The sequence below is a fragment of the Mustela lutreola genome, chromosome 1, assembly GCF_030435805.1.
Source record: "Mustela lutreola isolate mMusLut2 chromosome 1, mMusLut2.pri, whole genome shotgun sequence".
Classification (NCBI taxonomy): Eukaryota; Metazoa; Chordata; class Mammalia; order Carnivora; family Mustelidae; genus Mustela; species Mustela lutreola.
This window is the reverse complement of record NC_081290.1, coordinates 49,537,850-49,560,150: the sequence shown is the minus strand read 5'-3', so window position 1 is coordinate 49,560,150 and position 22,301 is coordinate 49,537,850. Positions and strand designations below refer to the sequence as shown.

At 40.8% G+C, this 22,301-nt stretch overlaps 1 protein-coding gene across 2 annotated transcripts in view; it reads right to left on the bottom strand.

Annotated features, from left to right (window-relative positions):
* Positions 1-22,301, bottom strand: part of PPARGC1A (PPARG coactivator 1 alpha) — a 656,258-nt gene that overhangs the window by 158,853 nt on the left and 475,104 nt on the right. The gene's annotated exons all lie outside the window — the stretch shown is intronic.

Genomic DNA, 22,301 nt, shown 5'->3' with positions numbered 1-22,301 from the left:
TGGAAAAATTACCTGATCTCTCCTAGCTAAACCATGACATTGGATCCCTAATCTTTCCACATGACAGAGTGGAGATGAAGATCCAGGGTGATAACAGACATTGTTATTGCCATCCTATCCGCTGTGAACTTGGCATGATAGTGATAATTAGGGTTAGTTCCATGCTCTACCACTTCCTTTAAAAGATACTACCTAATCTGCAATTTAGTCTTCATAAGAAGACCAACTTACTCCTTCAGGTAGCTTAGTGTGATGAAGCAGACACTTACTGGTCTAATTTTACCCCAAGCACAGGGAAAATCCAAAAGTCATCTCAGGAGCCAATTAATCAGAGAGAGATAATTAAATTTTACACATTGGACTAAGTTTTAACTAGGACACTAGAGATACCTTGAGGATTACATAGTGTTTCCTGCTTTGGGGGAAATTAAAGTTTTATAATTATACAATTGTGCAGTTCAACAAATACTTATTGATGACCTGCTTCATGCCAGATCCTGCACACTCTAGATACAAAGAGCAATTAGATGCTGTCCCTGAGTCTGAAAACCCAGTGGTCCAGGAAGCAGAGTCCATGCGCTATGTTGATAGCGCTATGTCCTCCATATCGATAGTGCTATGTCCTCCATGTCGATGCGCTATGTGATACGTGAATGATGATTCGGGGGGACACAGAGATTGGAGGATGACTCCATGGAAGGGATGCCAGATCTGAGTCAAGATGACTATGAGTTAGAAGAGTGACCAGAAGCAGGGAGAGTATGTCTGGCAAAGGGAAAAGCACAGCAAAACCTTTATAGGGAGCTACACGCTGGCCCTTTTTACTAGAAAACAAACATAAAAGAGCAAGGTCTGGAACATGAAGCTAGGCTGTATGATAAACAGATAACCTAAGAATAGGAGAAATGGTGCCATGCATTATCCAAGGATTCTTGACTTTTCCGTCAATATACCACACAGTTTTTCTTCAAATAAAGATCAAAACATACAAGCAAATTGCAGCCCGGTTTGTAAAACTCAGGCTTACAATAGATTCTGAAGAAAACAGCCATTACCCAAATAAGAAACTGCAGGATATGTGTAAAGATAGGCAAGACTGAAAAGCTGACTCCCTTTGAATTCTCTCTCTCTCACACACACACACACACACACACACACAACCTCAGAGCTGAGAAGAGGAAACCTGGAGCTTAACCATTCTGCTCTAACCTCCTCCATTGATTGAATCCAGTCATTCACAGTCTCTCACTCTAGAACCCATTCATGAAAAGTAAATTTGTTCCCCTCTACCTTACCGGAAAAGCCATTTCCTTCAACCCCAAGACAAGGCTTCAGGAGTCTGATACTAGTATCCATCATCAGTGATATGTGTAAATATTTGAACAGTTATTAATGAAAGCTCAGGCTGAAAGACAGTTGTTAGTCTGGAAAGTGTCTGTAGGCTGAATAATTTTGTTTATAACTCATGGTCATTTCCTTCTATGTCCCCATCATGGTTTACCACGTGGGACAGGACACTCTGGCCCACAGTTGCCCTCAGTGTTCTGTTACTTGTTCTGACAGCGGCTGTTGGACAGACCAAGACCTGCAGTACAATTTCAAAGCTCTCTTTTATTTTATTCTTCTAAGAACCTACCATTAGAAACTTCCCTCCCCAGTTCACAGGTTCACAGAGGCCTCTAAAAGGGTCCAAAACATGAAATTTGACATTCACATCATCTGAATTAGAAAACAGTTCACAAAAGTGATTTTACTACAGCTCTATAAGTAGCCCCTTTATTCACAGTACTTCATTTAAACAATCAGTGTAGATTCTGGATCCCTCAAAAATCCTCGCCCAGAAGCTGATTCTAACATACTATGTGAATCTGTCACAGACAGTCTTGTGTTTTCTTCCTGTATTGCTTACCTACTGGGGAGACATTAAAATGTGCTATAACTTTGTCCAACTTTTGAGTTCCAGCTTTCTTTTCAAAAGCATAAGTGAAAAAATAAAACTAGACAGGACAAGAAGGAAATACTTTACTCTTTTATGAGTTTTTCCAAGCACTTTACAAGCTAAATGTATTGGGTCTGTGCTCATTGAAAGCATAAAAGAAATATTAGGGTATCTCTCCAAAGACATGTTCAGTCAACTTCGATTTTTAGCAGCTGTAATTGCAATGCGCTATCTAGCATTTCTAAATCACCCTCTGCTGCTCCTTTTGAGTAAGCCTCTTAGTAGCTGTTCAGAACAAAATATTATTATATTATGGAAGAAATGTATTATGGAACCATCTTGGTTCAGCTCTCACCACACAGAGTACAGAATTCTGCAGGCATTTGGTGCAGATGCTTGAATGATCAGGCCCTTGCCCTTACTGTAATATCCAGGGTATGCATTAGAGATCATGTAATCATTCGATTATAGAGTAATATCCCCAGCGAAGTGGCCAGAAGTTGATTTCCCTAATAATTTAAAACTCATTCAGGCTATGCTTGCAATAGCACATTGTATGACCTGTTCTTTCTTTTCCATTTTCAGAACCATGCCATTACTAATGTCCACAAATACTCAATAACAAAAGAAATAGTGACCATTTTATAATAGATTCAAGTCGTCAAACAACTTCACCTTCCAAAGTCAGAAACCTGAAGAGCTCAAAGCCAAGAAGAAAACACAAGGCTACATTGTCACACCTGGAAATGCTCAATAGTATTCCAGTCCCCTCAAGTGGTAAAAGTGCCTCAAATTAGAACAGTACATTCATTGTAACTAAGATTTTGTATAAGCCTATGCTGTCCAGTAAGAAAGATTCAGTGAAATTTCCTTTGGAATATGGCTTCATTTTTTTCTCCATATCATCACTTAACCACCTAACCCCCAACAGTCAGTTGTTGTTTTTTCCTTTCCTTTCCTCTCCTCTCCTCCCCTCCCCTCCCCTTCCCCTCCCCTCCCCTCCCCTTCCCTTCCCTTCCTTAGCCTAGCCTAGCCTAGCCTGTCTTATCCTATACTTTCTTTGTTTTGTTTTTGTTTTTGTTTTTAACTCATTCATAGCAACTTTACAACTTTAGAGTCTAAGCTGATTATGGATGCTGGCTACATTTCCCAAACCAGTTCAAATTTTTATTACTATGTTACTGTTTCTAGGAGGATGGAAAGACAAGGCAAGGGAGAATGAGATCTTCATAGTGAGTTCAACCATACTGAATGTGGTACAGAAAATAAGCATGCTTTGTTCCTCTGCGATAGCAGTTAAGCAGTGCTAACGGTGGGAATATCCAGAGTTTTCGCAGATCACACATTTTCTCAGAGGCTGGTCCCAGGTACATGTTAGTAATCAAATACAAATTTGTATTAAGCTATGGTCATTTTAAAGGCTTTTGGGACAATTTTGCACTATTTGTAACTTAAACGTGATATATATTCCTTCATATTTAAAAGAGCTTTAGAGAATGCTTTCACACTGTTTTATAACTTAAGGTCTTGTGGAAAGGGTTTATACATTTAGATGTTTAATATGAAGAAGTTCAAGTGAAAGTTTGAAATATTCTCAATAATTATATAACAGAATTTTAGCCTAACTATAATAGAAGCCAATGGGAAATACAATGTTTATTAATAAAGCACAATAATATAGAGAAAAAGAATATAAATAGAAGCATAGGAATTTTTCTCTACAAAGTTGAGAAGGAAATAGATTGTTTCATATTGGAGCAGTATTTCACTTTTTTTTTCCATTCGTGATTATTATAACTTATTAAAAACGTGAATAGGTTTCTCTATTTCCTAACTCTTAAACTCTGTACTAAGAAAAGATGTTTATAATAATTGAATATCTAAGGAAATTATCTGATACTTAACAACACAGTCCAAATATTCTATTCACAACCAGGAAATAGCAGCACATAAATTCTCAGCTCTGCTGTTGTCTTGCTCTTTGCACTAAACATCCCTGGATATCAGTATTTGCTAGAAGAGATATCAGACTGTAACTAATAAAAAAGGCACAGGTAAAAAGGCAGGAACATTCCATTTTCTTGAAACAGTATCTTTCTTTTGAGGAAAACTTATACTTCAATTGACAAGATAACCAAAATGTTTATCTGCATTCAATTTAAGTTCAAATCAAGGTCCAAGTATTAAAATACCAGCATGGTTATTTGCAGCTTTCTCTCAAAATGGGGAAAAAAATCCATGGTGGTGATTTCTTTATCGATGCTTTTAAAATGTGTTCAAAACACCCCATGCTTGTGTTACTATTAATAAATGTTAATTCTTTACCCTAGAAAACCTCTGGAAATGCACACAGCATCTGCGCAGAATATAAAACAACATTGATTTATGCCTTGAAAGTAGAATTACAATGAATAACAAACAAATTCATTATGATGGCATAAAAATATCAGAATAAATTACTCCCTAGTATCTACACCACATTGTATGTTATTAGTTATTAATATCATTATTCATGACAGGCTGAACTACTGATGTAAAGGAGCAATTTTCCTTATTAGTAGGCATTCCTCTAAACCTGGTTAGTTGAACAAGGGCAGAAATCAAGGTAACTTAGAGTGAATGTTCAGAGGGATAACATTGTCAGATATGCCTAAAAAGAAATCTTTACCTGTGAGAAACATGCAGGATCAAAGCAAAAGACCTGGGATGTGCCATGATCATTTATTAACATTTTTCTTGAGTAATAAGAGCCAAAATACAGTGAGTACTTCATATGTCTTTGGGATACATACAGTCTTTGGGATAAGCACAACAGATGCATTATTCCTATATAGCCTTATGATCCCATAGGATAGAAATTTTATCTTCATTTCATAAGTGGGAAAATCAAAACACAGAGACTTTAAGTAACTACCTCCGTATTGGTAAATAGAAGCAATATAAAGAAATCCTAAGACTGCCTGACTTCCAAGTCTTTTCTCTAGACCAGAGGCCAAGTAACTTTTTATAAAGAGCCAGATGGTAAATATTTTTGGCTTAGTGAGTTATACATTGTCTGTAGAAACCACTCTGCCATTATACAGCAAAAATGACCATTGATAATGTGTCAAGCAATGAGTGTGACTGTGTTCTAGTAAAACTTTACTTAAGGTTACTGAAATTTGAGGGGTGCCTGGGTGGCTCAGTGGGTTAAAGCTTCTGCTTTCAGCTCAGGTCATGATCCCGGGGTCCTGGGATTGAGCCCCGCATCGGGCTCTCTGCTCAGCAGGGAGCCTGCTTCCTCCTCTCTCTCCCTGCCTCTCTGCCTACTTGCGATCTCTGTCTGTCAAATAAATAAATAAAATCTTTAAAAAAATTTTTAAGGTGTTGTTTGTTTGTTTGTTTGTTTTGTTTGTTTTTGTGTTTTTTGAGAGAGACAAAGATAGTGAGAGAGAACACGAGTAAGGAGGAGAGAGAGAAGCAGACTTCCCACTGAGCAAGGAGCCTCACACAGAGCTAGATCCCAGGACCCTGGGATCATGACTTGAGCTAAAGGCAGACGCTTAACTTACTGAGCCACCCAGGCACCTCCAAAGTTCACATAATTTTTAATGTGTCACAAAACATCCTTCCTTCCCCTTTTTTCAACCACATAAAAATATAAAAACCATTCTTGGCACACAAGCTAAGAACAAAAACAGATAGTGGGCTAAATTTGGTCAGGGGATTAATGTTCACAAAATTGGCTCTAGAATGGCGTTCTTCTAACTTTAATGTCCATCCAAGTCAGCTGGGGATTTGGTTCAAATGCAGATTTTGATTCAGGAGGTCTGGGGTGGGGTCTGGAAATTTTGAGTCTCTAACAAACGCCCAGGTGATGTTGTCGATGTGGCTCCATGAACCACGCTCTGAGGAGCAAAGCTCTACACTAGAATGCTGGCCCAAGCAATCTCTAAAGATGCTAATTTTCCTATATTCAGAGTTTGGGTCAACAACTCCTCTTAAGTACACAGCTCTCTAAGCTGGGAGTCCTCTTCCCCTATCATTATTGTTCTACCTCTAAATTCTCTTTCTAGAGGCTCTACCTCCTTTCCATTTCCAATCTCCAATGTCACTGCCTAGTCACATCTTCCAAATGGTCTCACAGATTCCAGCTTCGTAGAGATCTTTCCTCTATTTGATGATCTGAGACTTCTTTCTCTCTCAAATAAAGTCCAAATATTTCCCTCCCCGACTAATACTCATCTCAGTGGTGGGCTAATGCATACAGAATATAATTTAAATGCTAAGTTCTTCACAGTCTTACCTAACCAATTTTGTGAATTTTGTCTTGCACATTTTCTAATTATAATAATAACCACAGCCCCAAGCTTTTGTTAAGCTCATACTATGTATAAGGCACAACTGTATTTCTTTCGTCTGCTCCTGTCAACTGTATGAATTAAGTCCTGTTACCTCCATCTCATAGATAAGGAAACTGAGACATAACGAGTTTAGTAAACAATAGAGCTCACAAACTGTAAAGTGAGGACTCTGACTCGAGAGGCCACTGCCTAATTCCTAAGGTGTATTCCCTCCCAAAATTAGTTCACATGCTCATCATGTTTAATCACTTAAAGGTCCCTAATATGGGCTGTGTCATTTCTGGCCATGAGCCTCTGCAGCAGTTCACCTTTTGCTACAACCTCCTACCATCATCATCTCTTGTGTTCTTCTCCTCTCTAAATACTCAGCTTCTCTCCCCCAGGAATACAGATGCACACAGAATCATTACTCTTTTCCTGTGTCTGGTCCCCCTACTCACATTGACCTCATACCGCCATTAATACTATGCTTTGGAGGAAGTAGGTGTTCAATAAATACCTGATGGATGAACAAAAGAATAGAGCACTAAATGAATGGTTCAGTTCACAAATCATCTTTAGCATAATTTCTACATCTGTACAGAAAAGGGATTGGGGTGCCTGGGTAGCTCAGTCAGTTAAGTGTCTGCCTTCGGGTCAGGTCATGGTCTCAAGGTCCTGGGATTGAGCCACATGGGGCCCCCTACTCTCTGCTTCTCCTTCTCCCTTTGCCTACCACTCTCCCTGCTTGTGCTCTCTCTCTTTCTCTCTGTCAAATAAACAAACAAAATCTTTAAAAAGAAAGAAAGAAAGAAAGAAAGAAAGAAAGAAAGAAAGAAAGGGGATGGAATCAGATAAGTTCTAAATTGTTCCCATCAGCATTCATCATGTATTCATTCATTCATTCACTCACTCCCATATTTATTAAGTCTCTACAACATGTCAGGGATGATTCTGGGTCTTGAGCATACAATCGTAAGGAAAGCAAAATATTTTCCTTTGGGCTTTTTGCAGTCTGATGAGAGAGAGGGAGAGAACACTGTGGCTCAGTGATGAATGTCATAGAAGAAACAAGATGTCGATTAAAGGAGCACTCTTTAAAACAAATAATCACACACACATATACAAATAGATATTCACACACACATACTTGTATTTTGCAAGTAAAAATCATTTAAAGTACCTTTAAATTTAAATTTAATTTAATTTAAAGCACCTTTAAAAAACAGATACTACCAATATGGCAGAAATCTGGAATGTTGGCAAAAGGACAGGAAAACCTGAGTTTAGGTTGATGATACTGTCCCTTTGGGGCCTTCAAATTGTAGTAGTTTTGCAATTGATATAATCAGTTGCTAGTAGCCTGTTCCTGGGTGTGCATTTAAATTAGGACACTGCAAATAAGAAAAGTGGAGGAATGGGAAACAACCATTTCCCACAGTTTGAGAAACAGTTATCTTTTAGGGGAAAGGAAATTGACACTTATTCCATTATATATGAAAAACACAAATGATTTAACTAGAGTCAAGTGTGAATAAAGTTCCAAGAACTGGATTAGTTTAGCAATAATCATCGTTTTCCTTACTTTTCATCGTACTTGTCAGTCATTTTTTACTGTGTGTAGAATAAGAGTTATAATAAAAATATAAGCACACCTATAGAAAAAAAGCATAAACTGAAATCCTTACAGAATTTTCATAAAACCCCAGTAAGATAAACTTATAAGTTGATCTAGTAAAGATTAAAAAATAGCAGATAACATGACTTAGACTGATCACAAATTCATAACAAAAATAAGTATAAACCCAGGAGCCTAAACATATTTTCTAAGTTCATAACTCAGAATTTTCTTTACCTTTTTCAAAATTCTGCTTTACCCTAATTAAATGTATCTGTATCACCTGTAATATACTTTGACAATTCACTTAACAACAACAGTTTTGTTCAAGCACAGGACAGTTTTCAAATAAATGATTTTATGTGGATATCTATGTTTGTGAACATAAGTCATTACACTTTCTATAAGAAAACATGGAAATACAAAATGATGAAATAGGTTTTCTTGTACAAATGTGTTCTCTTATAAACATGGCTAAAGGAAAATAGTTCATAGAAATAAAGCATACCTCATGGAAAAATAGCTAATAGAAAATAATGTTTTCATAATGCTTATAATAAAATTACTTCTAGAAAGTACTTAAATGTACTAATGAAACAGAAGTGTCTTTAGCATAGACTAAAGCATAGAATAAAAATAGATTAATATGCCCTTCTTACCAAGGAAGGCTAAAAAATGTTAGTGAAGATACACCTAAATAGAATCTTAGTTCTCCTAATTTCTTAAAGAGTATGTTTATTAGTATGATTTATTCCCAAAGGGTTTATGGTTTATTCATATTGACAGAAGGAGTGGTGTTTGGAACACATCCTAGAACTTCACTATGCAATTAAATGACTTTAGCTAGTATCCTTGATGCTTTTACTATTAAAAAAAAAAAAAAAAAAAAAAGCCTCCATCCCTCTACACTCAGTTCTGTTCCCAACACAAGGTACTCTGTGTGGGAGAGGAGTCTCCCTTTTCCTGTCTCATCAGGGCATGAATGCAAATGTGACTACATTGATTGAGGGGAGGTATTGCCTACCATATGGCCCTCCTCAATGGAGTCAACATGAGGAGGGGCTCTTTGCTGACAGAGAACTAAGCAGGAAACAAAGTGAACACCTGGTCAGATAAAAATCCATCAGGATATTTGAATTGGCTGTCCAGTCTCCAAATTATTTGCAGGCATCGAGTCCAAGGTAAAACGAAATGTGCCCCTCTTGCATATTTCAGTAATTACTGTGGCGTCAGAATGTGTACGACATGCCACGGAATGGAAAAACCTCCTCAAATGGCTGGTGTGATTTTTAACTCTACTGAAGGGGAAGGTAAGATATGGTAAACAGCGCAAGAGTTTAGAAATAGAGAATCCCCCCTGTTTCTTCACCGGGGGGCATGCCAGCACAGCCTGGCTTGGAGGGAAACCACTTGCCCTGTCTTCATCTTGGCCATTTGGGAAGATGCCAACAGGAGGCATACGCTGCCTCCCCTCTTACAGCTTCAAGAGAGTGTGAGGTCTTGGACTCCCGTATGAAGGTAGAAGAAGGATAAATGTGACAGGTCAGCCTTTCTCTTTCCTAGCTCTCTGATCAGCTCTTCTTTGTCCTTCCCATTTATAGAACAGAACTTCTATATCAGTGGGGAAAGTGATGGCAGCACAAGATTTGGAATCGTTGGATGCACAGGTAAAGGCTGCTTATCAGTAAGTGCAGCAGGCCATGGTAAACTCAGCGAGCTCCTGTAATGAGTGCCCAAGAGCAGAGGGGAAACCTTGAGTCTGTAAAAAAAGCAACTCAGCCTTAAGCTTGGTCAGCCTGGGCAAGTGCTCAAAATGGTGATTTCAAGGCCAGACTAATGAGCTAATAAATTATAGTCACTTCGCACACAACATGGTATGATTTCTCCTGCTGAGTTGAATCAGGTAGCAATCTAGGCTAACCTTTAAAACCTGATTTGAAATCTCCCAATAAGGTGGCTAGATAGATTCAGCCTCTATTTTAGATATGAAGGCCTAAATTCTCATCCCTTTGTGTCAGAAATATCTCCAGAGCAGTAGCGATTTTGTCCCCCCAGGGGACAGTTGGCAATGTCAGGAGACATTTTTAGTTGGGACTACATAGGGGAAGGGATGCTACTCGCATCTAGTAGATAGAAGTTGGAGATGCTGCTCAACATCCTACAATACACAGGACAGTCCCTCCACCCCGACAAAGAATGATCTGGCCCAAAATCTCAACAGTGCTAAAGTCTTATCAAGGAAACCTTCCCTAGAACATACAAAGTAGGTTAAATCATAGCTAGTTTGACCAAAAAAGAGTGAGCAGGCAAACTCTCGCTCCTAACTGGAGAGGCAGGAATGGGTGAAACTTCCAAGTCTACTTGAGTTTCCACTGGGCATGAGTTGGTCAAGTAAATCCTTTATGGAGTCCTATTGAACATAATGCATTTGTCCTACAAAAATGACTAAAATGAAAAAAGAGTAAAATCATCATTATTTCTGGCAGAGAGTCTCATCATCTTGAGTTGTGCGATGTGTCCTGCAGATGGGTAAGATTTAACGAGCATGCTCAATTAGCTCCATTACCTCCACCTACGGTGAAAGTCATCACATTGTTAGAGTGCTTGAGGCTCCAAAATCCCCGTAATCTGCCCAAACTCATAGCAAAAAAAAAAAAAAAAAAAGCATTGCTAAAACCTTTCCAGTTTCACTGGGAATCTGATGAACTAATGGACTTACACACATATGCCAAAATAATGGATGTTAGATTAATCCCTCTGATCAATGAGTACACTCATTCACAGTTATCAAGGAAATAATCTATGAATCATTGCATTAATTATGCTTCTATGTTTTAATTAAGTCTACGTATTGGCAGAACAAGCAAAAAGATGGCTCAAAGCATATGTGTATATATGTGTATTTTTTTCTGGATAGTTCTCTGAAAAAAATAAAATCACATGACTAGGCAGCTAATTAGAATGTCAGCAAAGAGGCAGTGACGCCATTTTACTATTTTCATCTTGCAATGATACTATCTCTCCATAACAGTTCTGCCACCATAGCAGAAGTTCTGATGATAGAAGAGGCATTTAGATTTAATTTCCCTCTGATCAAATTTTCATCAAACTTGAAAAAAAGGTCAGACTCTCCTAACTCAACGTCCAGGGCACAGCAGTCCCACTCGTGGAGGATTTCAGGGATGCAGCTCGAGTATATAACGTGATTTATCCTTTCTCTAGAAACCATATAGTCCCCGGAAGTTCTCGGCTAGCTCCATTGTATCTTCAAAAACTACTGGGGAGACCAGCCATTTCCCTTCCTGACCCCCACATCACCCTTCCTATAAAAGGTTAGGACACTTGTGAGTCATTTCAGCATGAATCCAATTCCCAGAGCAACACATGACAATGAGACTGACAAAGACACAGAATCTCCCATCCTCCCGTGTCACTTGTTTTTGGATTATAAGCACAAGGTACAAGAACTGGCCTTTTTCACTATGGCAATTGGGACAGGCATTAAATGGCCACATCCTCTGTCTCTCACGAGGCCCCCTATGTTTGTTATGCAGTGATGAGTTGCTCATCGCAGAGGACTCTTCCCGAAATCATCCTTCTCCCAGCACGGTGACACCAGCCCTAAAGGTGTCCAAGTGAGTACTTTAACTAATAGGCTGTTTTGAGGACTTTGGATAGAGAAATGGGTGTGAGGATCATGACCAATAAAGATAATGAGCATTTGCACTGTTAGGTGCCATTTCCAACTAAATCAAACCTTCTGGCCAGTAAGAAAAGGGTGAGGGAAAAAAAAAAAATCAAACAGCAGATCTGCTGAGAAGGCCAAATGGGCCCATCTTCCACAACCTCTCTTCTCATTTTTTCTTAGTAATACCAAAAAGAAAGCAGAGGTAGCAAGGGGGCAGTTTTTCTTCTAGATAAAATGTAGTGAGATAGAAAAGTCTGAATATCCATTCAGCCATAATTGTCAAATTCTGTTGTCCATCGTAGGTGAGAACACAGCATCAATGCAAGGGACTGAACTGAAGTTAGTGACCTAAAAGAGCATGTTAGGGCCACGTGGCCACTGGCACAACACCTTCATTTTAAAGAGAAGGAAGCTGGGGCACCTGGATGGCTAGTCGGCTAAGCATCTGTCTTCAGCTCAGGTCATGATCCTGTGGTTCCAGGATCATGCCCCGTGTTGGGCTCCCTGCCCAACAGGCAGTCTGCGTCTACCTCTCCCTCTGCTCCTTCACCTTCTCTTTCACTCTCTCTCACAAATAAATAAATTTTAAAAACCTTTTAAAATAAATGAATTAATTAAGAGGAGGAAGCTGAGGCACAGAGAGGGTGAATGTCTTACTCAAACAATTCTCAAGTAAGAGCACCAAGAAACAGAACTTCCCACATCATCCCTTTGCCTCTCATCTCGGTTCCACTATTCAGATCCATAGCTGAGATGCCTTTCCAGAGCCCACCATCCCCCTGCTCAAGCTGCTGAAGACAATTTGAGAGTGCAAAGGAATCAGTTCTTCCTAACTCTCAAATCCAAACTGGGTGTTGGAACTTGGGGTTGGCTCTTCCTAGCCCGAAAGATATTTGTCTGAATCTGAGCAATCCCAAGTGTCAATATAAGAATCCTGTTTGCCAAAGGCTTACTGCATGAACTTGGTCCTCTGAGAGCCCAGGGCCCCGTAGGCACCTGCATGTATAGATTATAACCTTGACTGAAGCCCCAGCAGAGGAGGTGATGAACATAGCAGCCATTAGTCTGTGCCTTTTACCTCCCCTGTTTCAATTGTCTTCGACTCTCACCTGAACCCACGGGAAAGCTCCACAGCAAGAAACACAAAAAGAAGGGAGGCCTCTTAAGCTCCAGGGACTTGAGCTCCTAGCTGCAAATTACCTTTCATTCAAAAGAACGCTCTCCACCTTTTTTCTCAGCACAACACTTACCATGCCCATGAGGGGGGGAAAGTGTTTCTCACCAGGAATAAGCTGTAAGGTATATTTGAAAATTGAGATTTTTGAATTGCAATTGGCATCTCTCGGTGCCTTTCAGATGGGGGCCATCTAACTGCAAAGTGACATTTTGTGATGTGGACATAGAGGAGACCCAGGGAAAAACCACAATCAATCCGTTTCTAAAACACAGGCTCAAGAAACTGGGACCTAGCATTAAACCTGGAAGATCTTTTATGATTGTTCGTCAAAGGAAAATAGCAAGAGACATTCATTTTTCAAATTATTCTCCCTCACTAGCCTCTCTCATTGCTATTACCATGAGCAATATCATTCTTTACCCACTGCAGGAAACTTTTGTGAGCAAAATACCATAGAAAATCTTTACTTTCAAATCCATTCACTCCTGGCAAGAAACAATCCTGGATGAACTTTTAGAGTGCCCAGCTGAGTAAATGAGTGACCTTTGGTTGATCTAATTTACTTGTCTCTTTTTATCCACATGTGATTTATATTACATGCGTATTTAAGCAATGCCTTTGTCTTCTAGCACCTGTAAGTCTTTCATGATCATTAGTTGAGCCTCACAGTCCTTTTGAAAGAAGAGGTGTCTTACCTTGGAGAGGTGGAGAAATTTCTGGGAGGGTTGTGAGTCACATGGAGGCAGAGTCATGACTCAAGCCCTAGAGGGAGCTCAATACATTTCCCAACCCCCTCCAGGCAGCTTAACTGTTCATAATGTGTGGCCATAATATTAAGTTCCCACTAACTACATAATTACATTTGTGAACCCTGGCAGAGCTGCATTCGCTCCTGGGTGCTCTTGGAAAGTTGGCCAAAGGGATGGAAAATGAGGGTGTGGGACCTGTGCTAGAGTGAGGCCAACCAGGGAGGAAATAGTGAATTCTGGGATGTCTTAATCTTCTTAAAACTAGTGTTCTTTATAATAGGGTCAAGCAGCTGTGCAGAAGATGCACCAGAAGGAGTGAAAGCTGGAGGCCAGGAGGCCAGACATCTTTCTCGGGTCAATCCAGGAAGTATAGTGGTCAGGGGCATGATTTTTCATACCAGGCAGTAATGAGTTAGAATACTGGCTTTATGACTCACTTAGATGTGCAGGCAATTTATTTTTCTTCTTCAAGACTCTGTTTTCGTACCTGTAAAATGGAACTAATGAAAACCCTCAGAGTGTGGTAGAGATTGATAAGGTAAATATAAATCACTATGCACAATATTCAGTACAATAAATGTTCAATTGTACTCAGAAAAACTTAAATAGTGCTTGTGTATGCTGAGCATTTGTTCTATTATTCACTGAGTCATCTTAACAACTCAGAAAGTGGGTTTTGCTTAACATGTTGCCTCCATTTCACAGATAAGAGAATTAAGGTACAGAAAGAATTAGTAGTTTAAGACATGGAGCCAGAATTCAAACCCACACAGTGTCTCCAGAATCTCTGATCCATATCACTCCTCTGCTAACGGCCACTAGTGTTCATCACTAAGGCCATAGATTACGAATGAAGACAGAGTTAAGATGTATTGAAGAATGAGTACCTAAGAGGATGTATGGATGATGAGAGAAGGGATATCCAAGACTGGTGTTTTGATTTAAGTGGTGGTCCATGGTATCTCTTATGATGGTAGGAAATACAGAAAGAGAGGCATGTTTTGGGATGTGTTGAGCAAGTCTGATGTATTTGTAGAATATTCAAGCACAATGGCTAATACACAGGTAGATATATGGATCTGGAGCTGAAGAAAAAAGGGCAGATGTTATAGATTTGCGAGTCATCAGAAGATACTTGGGAACTGGAGTCACATAAGTAGATAAGGCCACACTGACAGTGGATGAGAAAGGAAGAAGGCTGAAGGAAATTCCAATGGGAGAGAAGACGGGGATACCAATAGTCAAGGGCTGAACACACAAGAGCCTGTAAAGGAGAGCAAGGAGTGGCTGAGGAAGGAGAATACTGGATGGAAGCCAAGAGAGGAGAGGATTTCAACAGTCTTCTGCTTTAAAACTGTATTTTTTAATTGGAGAAATATTTTATCTTCCTCCACTTACCTTTTTAGGAAACCACTCCCCCATGAAATGCATTTTCCCCATTTTCCCATTATTTCCTGGGAAAATAAGACAACTCCCATCATGATCTAAGGGAGGTCATCTGGTCCCTCCTTCTCCCCATCTCTGTCAAGGAGTCAACTCAAAGACTATGGCCATTCTTCAGCTCAAAGTCTCTCTCCTCCATGACACTCTTCCAGACACTCCAGTTGGAATTAAAACCATGTTTCCTTATAGCCCTAGAGAATTCCCTATTTATCTAGACCACATCATTTTCCTCAGTCTGATTCATACCACAGTTGTTTGTATATCACTTGCTAGACTAAAAATCCATTGATGGCAGGGACCATATTATTCTATCAGTTCTGTGCCACTGATTCTTGCGCCATGTCTGACACACAGGGCGTACTAAGTAAGTGCCTGTAGATCACGAATGAATTTAAATCTTTAGTGAAAGCATAGCAGGTACATTCAAGTCATCCTCCACCTTCCTCTGGATTCATCCCAATTCACAGTACCTCTTGGTGTGGACACACAGTATTGTGTTTCCACGTCTGTAAGGTGAGTAAAATAGAGCTAGTGGTAATTAAATGAGATTATACACTTAAAACAGCAAGCATCCAGTGTTCATTAGCTACTAAGTACCAGCTTCTCAGCTCGAGGGCTGGCCAAGTCCTTCAGTGAAGGGTTTTTAGAAATCCCTTACCTTATTTGGACTTGGACCCCTCATAGACCCAGGGGTCCTGGTTCCCAACCCACCCCTTTAACTCCTGTCCTGCAAGATTTATAATCTGACTGTGACAACTAATTTTGGAACTGTAATGCCTCCTGTCATCTTCCATAAATTTGACATAAATAAATCACAAAATACCCTTTTTATATCGCTTTTTATCTTGCCATGCTTCTTGTTTCTTTTGGAAACAGTTTTTATGGCAAATGCAGAGTGTAAATCCACCCAGCAATAAAGCATGCCAAACAAGCGTGTAGAACAGGCACCTGAGAGGAAATTACCCACCATTTGCAGCTCTCCACACAATTATCAGCAGGATGTTCTGGAGTGGGCCTATTCAACGCACCGCACTGGATTCCTTACACACGATTTGCATAGCCCCCGTGTATACAACGTCGTTGAACAACGGCAAGTGGGCACCCACCGGTCCTCACCTTCACGCTGGCCTCCTCTTGGGGTCACGTGGACTCTAGACCCTGTATGGCATCCCCCTCCCCACCTCTTTCTTCAGAGAGGTCATTTCTCCTAAGGTGGTGAAGTCCCACCAGATTTTCTGCAACGATGGAAAGGTCTGTATCTGTGCTGATCAGTACAGTGGCCACCAGCCCCCTGTGGCTATTGGATGCTTGACATGTGGGTAGTGAGATAGAGGAACTCGATTTTTTAAGTGCAATCTGTTTAAATGTCAATAGCCACACAGGGCTAGTGGCTACCTTAGGGACAGCACAGCAAAGGCTGTTTGATAGATCATCTGTGTCAGATACCTTGTCACACATATCTTCAATTTCAAGTGCCAGGAATCACACTAAGCGTCTACTAAGCACTTTCTCACGTATCCTCTCCTTTCATCCTGATGGTGACTCTGTGGAGTACTATTACCTCCACCGTCTAACTTAGGCACCCGAAGGGGAGAGATCCAGTGACAAGTCTGAGGTCTTTGGACTAACCTGTGGTAGAGCAGAGAATTGAACTCAGGGCTATCTGTCAAAGCTTTGCTGCTCTTAGAGCTGTGCTTAGATCAGGCATCCTGGCTTCGGGTTCTAATGCTGGAATCATTAGGGCAATCTTTCTGTGAATTTGTTAGCACCGTGGGGCTCAACATTTAGGTCAGCAAAGCTCTCCACTAGAAATGGACACAGCTAGCTTCTCATCATGCCTTACCACCCACTAGTTGTGGGAGTGAGTCCATGTACTTTCAGACATTTTGTTCTCATGTGTGTGGATGGGAAGAAACGCTGGCTCCTGTCTGCCTCACGGGCTTGTTGGGAGCAATATAGGAGATCCATTTGAGGATGGGCTAAAAAGCGCTACATAGATGTAAGGCCTTTGTATTAAAGGAAATTCTGATGAATCCTACTGAACTCTATTTGTTTCCTGCCTGAGTTGCCACAAAATCCATGTGCAGTATCATTACCCACATCGATACTCACCAAACACCCCTAAAAGCCTACACTCTGTGCAGCAAAATTAAAGGAACGCATCCCATGAACTTTTTATAATACCAAATTAAAGCAATGACAATCCACAGCAGAAAACCCACCCCACTGCGCACCGATTATTAACATGTTAATTTCTATGTCCCGGCTTTTGAAAATGATTCTGGGAACTACTTATTGAATTTTTAATTTGCAGATTATCGACCAAATTGGCTGCAATGGCTCTAAGCAATGGGGCCCACATGTCAGCTGGGCAAGTGAAGGAGATGTGAGCAGACAAGTCCAGCTTCTATTCTGGTGGGAGGAATTGGGCTGCCTGGGAACTGGGCTCCTTAGTGGTTCCCAAGAGCTTTAGGTTCAAGGGGAAGAATGATAGGCCTCCCCTATGTGTGTATGGGGAGTGGGAGGGAGACAAGAATTCTGCACGATGGAGGCTTCTGAGAATTATTCTTCGATCTGAAGTTCCAAAGCCCTATTTATGAGGTTTATCTTTTAATATACATCCTCTCTCTTTCTTTCCCATCCTTTCTTCCTCCTTCCTTTCCTTCTTGGTTCCTTCCCTTCCTCCCTCTCTCCTTCTCTCCCTCCTCCCTCCTTTGCCCTGGGGCTCCCATAATGAATAAGGCAGACCCTTCTCTGCTCAAACAGAACTCACAGCCCAGCGGAAGGCTCAGAACAGAGAAACTGTGTGACACAACATTTGACAAGGGCTGTGTATGGAAGTACAGAGGGAACAGTGGCCCAGAGATGGGGAGGAAGCATATCAGAGAAACCTTCCTAGAAAAACAAAATTAAAGAAGGAGCAGGAGACGGCCAAATGGGTGAAGGCAGAGAATGTTTCAGGCCATGGGAACAACAGGCAAGAAGAACCAGAAGTCAGAAAGCCCTCGGCACTACCCTTCCCAAGGGCAGCTGGTCCTAAGTCTGGTGGAAGCAACAGACCCCTGATGTTTGAAAGCCTCCTCTCCCAAATTAGGCAGAAGGCAGAATATCCCCAGATCCCTTAAGCACTGCTTCTTAACCACATGTACTCCAGCAAGGGACTTAGCACTTCCCAGACTTATTCTCCACACCTGTAAAGTGGGAATTGTGAGAGTATTTTCGTGAGGAGTAGAGATGAGTACATTGGGGAGAACAGGTCTCACAGCACCCATAAAGGCTGCATAAATACCAGGGGTGGCCACTTTGTCATCAGCATCATGATCATCCTCTCACAGAACTGGTCACTTGGCTCTCATCTGCTATCAGCTCTTCTGGCGCCTCCCTTCCTTCAGGTCAGTGATGACCCCTCCGCATCCAACAATCCTCTCAGACCTCTCAGAAGATATGGCCTACACCCTTCCATTGACTCCCTATTCGGGCTACCTTCAATACACCATCACCATTTTCTTCTGCATCTCTTATTTCTGCAATTAGATCATAACAACTTCTTCTTAATAAATGCCTTATTAAAATAAGCACTACTGAGACTTTGCACTTGCCCAGAACTTTGTAGTTGGGCAAAGGGCTTTCACCAGAGGGATGGTTATGAAGATCTGTGAAATTATCCCCTCAGCTATGAGGGCAAGAATTATAATCCTCACTCTATTGCCAGGAGCTCTGTGTCTCAGGAAAGCACAGAGGTTGAGTGACTTGTCAGAAGCCACACAGCAGTTTCATGGTTGAGCTGGGGTTTGGACCTTATAGCCACAATACTAAATATCAGTGAGAGTCTTGATAAAATGGCTAACATCTTTTGGGCGCTTACAGGGTGTGCTGTTGTAAAAATATTACATATATAAAGTACATTAACCTCACAATAATCCCATGAAGCAGTGACTACCATTTGTGCTTTGTTACAGACAGGGAGACTGAGTCATAGAGACGTTGAACAGCTTGCCTGGGGTTGCTACACTAGTAAGGATGCAGCCTCTCTTGATTTCTCTGATACTCGCTAGGAATCCTCTAGGTCTGGGAAGAACACACTGACTATCAGAGAGGCTCAACGAATACTTATTTATTAATATTTATAACAGCTTACTCTACTGTTGGCAAAACAAGCAACTTGGAGTATCGGAAGGCTCTGATTGCTTATTTTCTTCCGAAGTAATGACCATGGCTGTCCATGAATCAACTCTCTCTAATGTTTTATATTCAGTCTCAACCCCAGACCCATGGACATTCTGTCATCTTATTTTTCCCTGCTGTTGGGTCACCCATGGGGCCCACCCACACTGGGACTCCCAGACATGTGTCTGCCACAAGGGCAGCTGCTGAGCATGGATTATACCCTCTCAGCAGAAAGCAACTTCACTAGTATTTGCTCAAAATATCCCATCTGTCCCTTAATATTTTCTCCTGGGATGAGTGAGGACTTTCATCTATTCCCTTTTTCTTTTCCCACAGATATGAAGAAACAATCCCCTTCAACATTCCAGAAGCAAAAAAATGACAGCAAGATAGTGACACAAGATACAGTTGCAGGCTAGTTACCTTGAACATTCTATGGGATATGTGACTACCCCACTTCTTATTTACCAAAAATTTAGATAGACTTCTATTCTTTTTTTTTTTAGATTTTTATTTATTTATTTGACAGAGTGAGAGTGAGAGAGCACAAGCATGGGGAGCAGCAGGCAGAGAGAGAGAAACAGGCTCCCGGCTGAGCAGGGAGACTGACTCAGGATTTGATCCCTGGACTCCAGGATCATGACCTGAGCTGAAGGCAGAGGCTCAACCAGGCACCCCAACAGACTTCTATTCTACTAGATACCTTTCACCTCTGGGCTTAGGAATCTCCCTGTCAATCTGCAGGGGACTGGAGAAAAGGCGTGAGTACAAAAATGTCCAATGCCACTGTAGTGGCAACCATGGGATAAGACCAGAAACCAAATGATACATGCAACACTTTTCCCACTGTTGCAAAGAGGTGAGGTGCTCAGGTGACAACCTCCCTGGGCTTTGTTCCTGAAGCGGAGGCCGAATGAGTTAACAGTAGGCTGTGAAGTCCGATGAACCTTGCAACTCTTTGAGTGGAGCCCTGCTATTTTGCAACTTAGCAGAAAACAAGCTGTTAGCCACATGTCCCCACCTAGCCCCTCCAATTTTTCAAATCATGATTTATATGCTTGGCTGCTTATAGTAATACGTGGTTATAGCAGGGGGTAGGTAACCATAGGGAAGCACTACCTGGAGGTTTCCTACAGTGAACAAGCTTGCATCTGACCCTCAGCGAAGGGTGGATACAATTCATAATCATACTATGTTCTTTCCCTTGATCAGTTTATTCTCACAAGTGTTCACCGATCCATACAAAATGTGTTACAGCTGAAGGACCTCAGGTCTATACTTTACATCCTTTCGTCTCCCCTCAATGGAAGGACTACCAGGTCGGTATCTAGTCTGAGCAGTGTCAGTGACCAGGATTTTGATTAAAGGTAAAAGGTCTTCCTACTCCAGATTTTTTTTTCCTTTGTAATTTTTCCAAGAAAGAAAAATTCCTTTTCCTTGCATCCTTCTCACGATATACACCAGTCTGATATTCAGCAGAGTACTGTGGAATTGGTCGTTAAAATATCACACCTCCTATGCTGCTATGTGTAGGTACTCCAGACCTCATCCCCTGTCTATCTGATCCCCTTAGTTTCTCAGAACTAAGAGAGAAGCAACCAGCGCAGCACAGCAGGGGGGTCCACGATCCCACTCCAGGCCGGACCTGGGTCAATTCTAATTGGTAATTGCCCAAGTTGTACCTGTGGTTATAGAGTCCAAATTTCTCCATAGATATATGGGATAATAAATGCAAGAATGCACAGAGATTTATGGAAGGTTCCAAGTAACTCTGAGAAAATATTATAGCAGTAACTCATATAATCAATATGATTAGGGTATAGTATACACAGAACTACCTGATTTGTCATTTACTCAAAATCAACCTACTCCTGCAGGGAAGCCACCTGAAGGAGACAACCTCTCCCCACACAATGGAGAGAGCACTGTGGACCTGATTTTCAGGCATATGACTTGTGTGGCCGAGCTTTCTTTACTTCACATTTTTAGCAGAAAACAGCTCTTTTTCACCAAATATAAATACAAAATCTGTCATCTGGACCATCATATATACTTAGAAACAGCATGCTGCGGCTGCCGAGTTGTTTATCTTCAATGACGTTGATCAAGCAGGATGGAAACGAGGAAATCCCTCCTCCCCAAATGACACTAGAATAAAGGCATAGACATTTAAAGAAATAAAGGAAATTCTGAAATGTAAAACGTCAGAGGTGGTGCTCAGGAATAATGAAACTGTAAGAAGTTAAACACAATTAGGTTTAAAGAGATAATGATAAAAATGAAAATCCAAAATCTCTTGCCAGTAGAGTCAACCTCGTCTAGGAAGATGAATTCAATATTTCCTGCAAATAAACAGCAGTTTCTAAAAATAGAAAGCACAGCTGTGCAAGCCAGAAAGTTTCAGAGGATCATAGGTAGTGATGGTCAAAGTATGGCTTTTTGAGACTCTGTGGGATTACAGATGAGTGATTGCAGCCCCTCAGGTAACTGAGATTTTATTAAACTGACAGACCATAATTTAGCACATCCTTGACGGAATATACATGTGCTCACTTCTCAGATATAATCTGTTATGGAAGTGCTTTGTGAAGCACAAAGCCAGTTTATCTTTGAGTGTATTCCAAGGAATCAAACACTTGTGAGATACTTATTGAAAAATCAAACCACTATTTCACACCATGTTTCTCTCATAGATATTCGCAATGCTTGGCAATCTATTAAAGGCTCTGAAAAGTCCTGCAATGTTACTTTTGTCTTTTTCTTTAATCAATATTCCTCCCAAGTTTGCCTGAACCATTTTATTTGTCATCATTTGGAGAGTATTACATTAGAAAAATATAAGATAGTACCATTATGCTATTGGTAGATTTTTGAAACACAAATTTTCTGTGTATATCTTCAGGGGTCTGTTGCTACGGGTCCTCAAAAGACCCTCTCAGGCTTCTACCTGTGACTTCCTATCTGTACCAGTGATGTTGGTTTGAGGGTCCTTCAGTTGCTGGTTAAGCAAAGATTAACTGCATTATTATTCAACTGCAGGAATTCCACCCACTGCCAGTTCCCTGGAGGATCAGATAAGCCCTTCCACTGTGGTCTTCCTGGGTTCAGGATGCTGGCTCACAAGCTTACCTAATTGCTTCACCCCCTCACTTCCTACCCTGCATTTTTATCAGTGGCAAGTGTTTGTAGAAAGTGCAG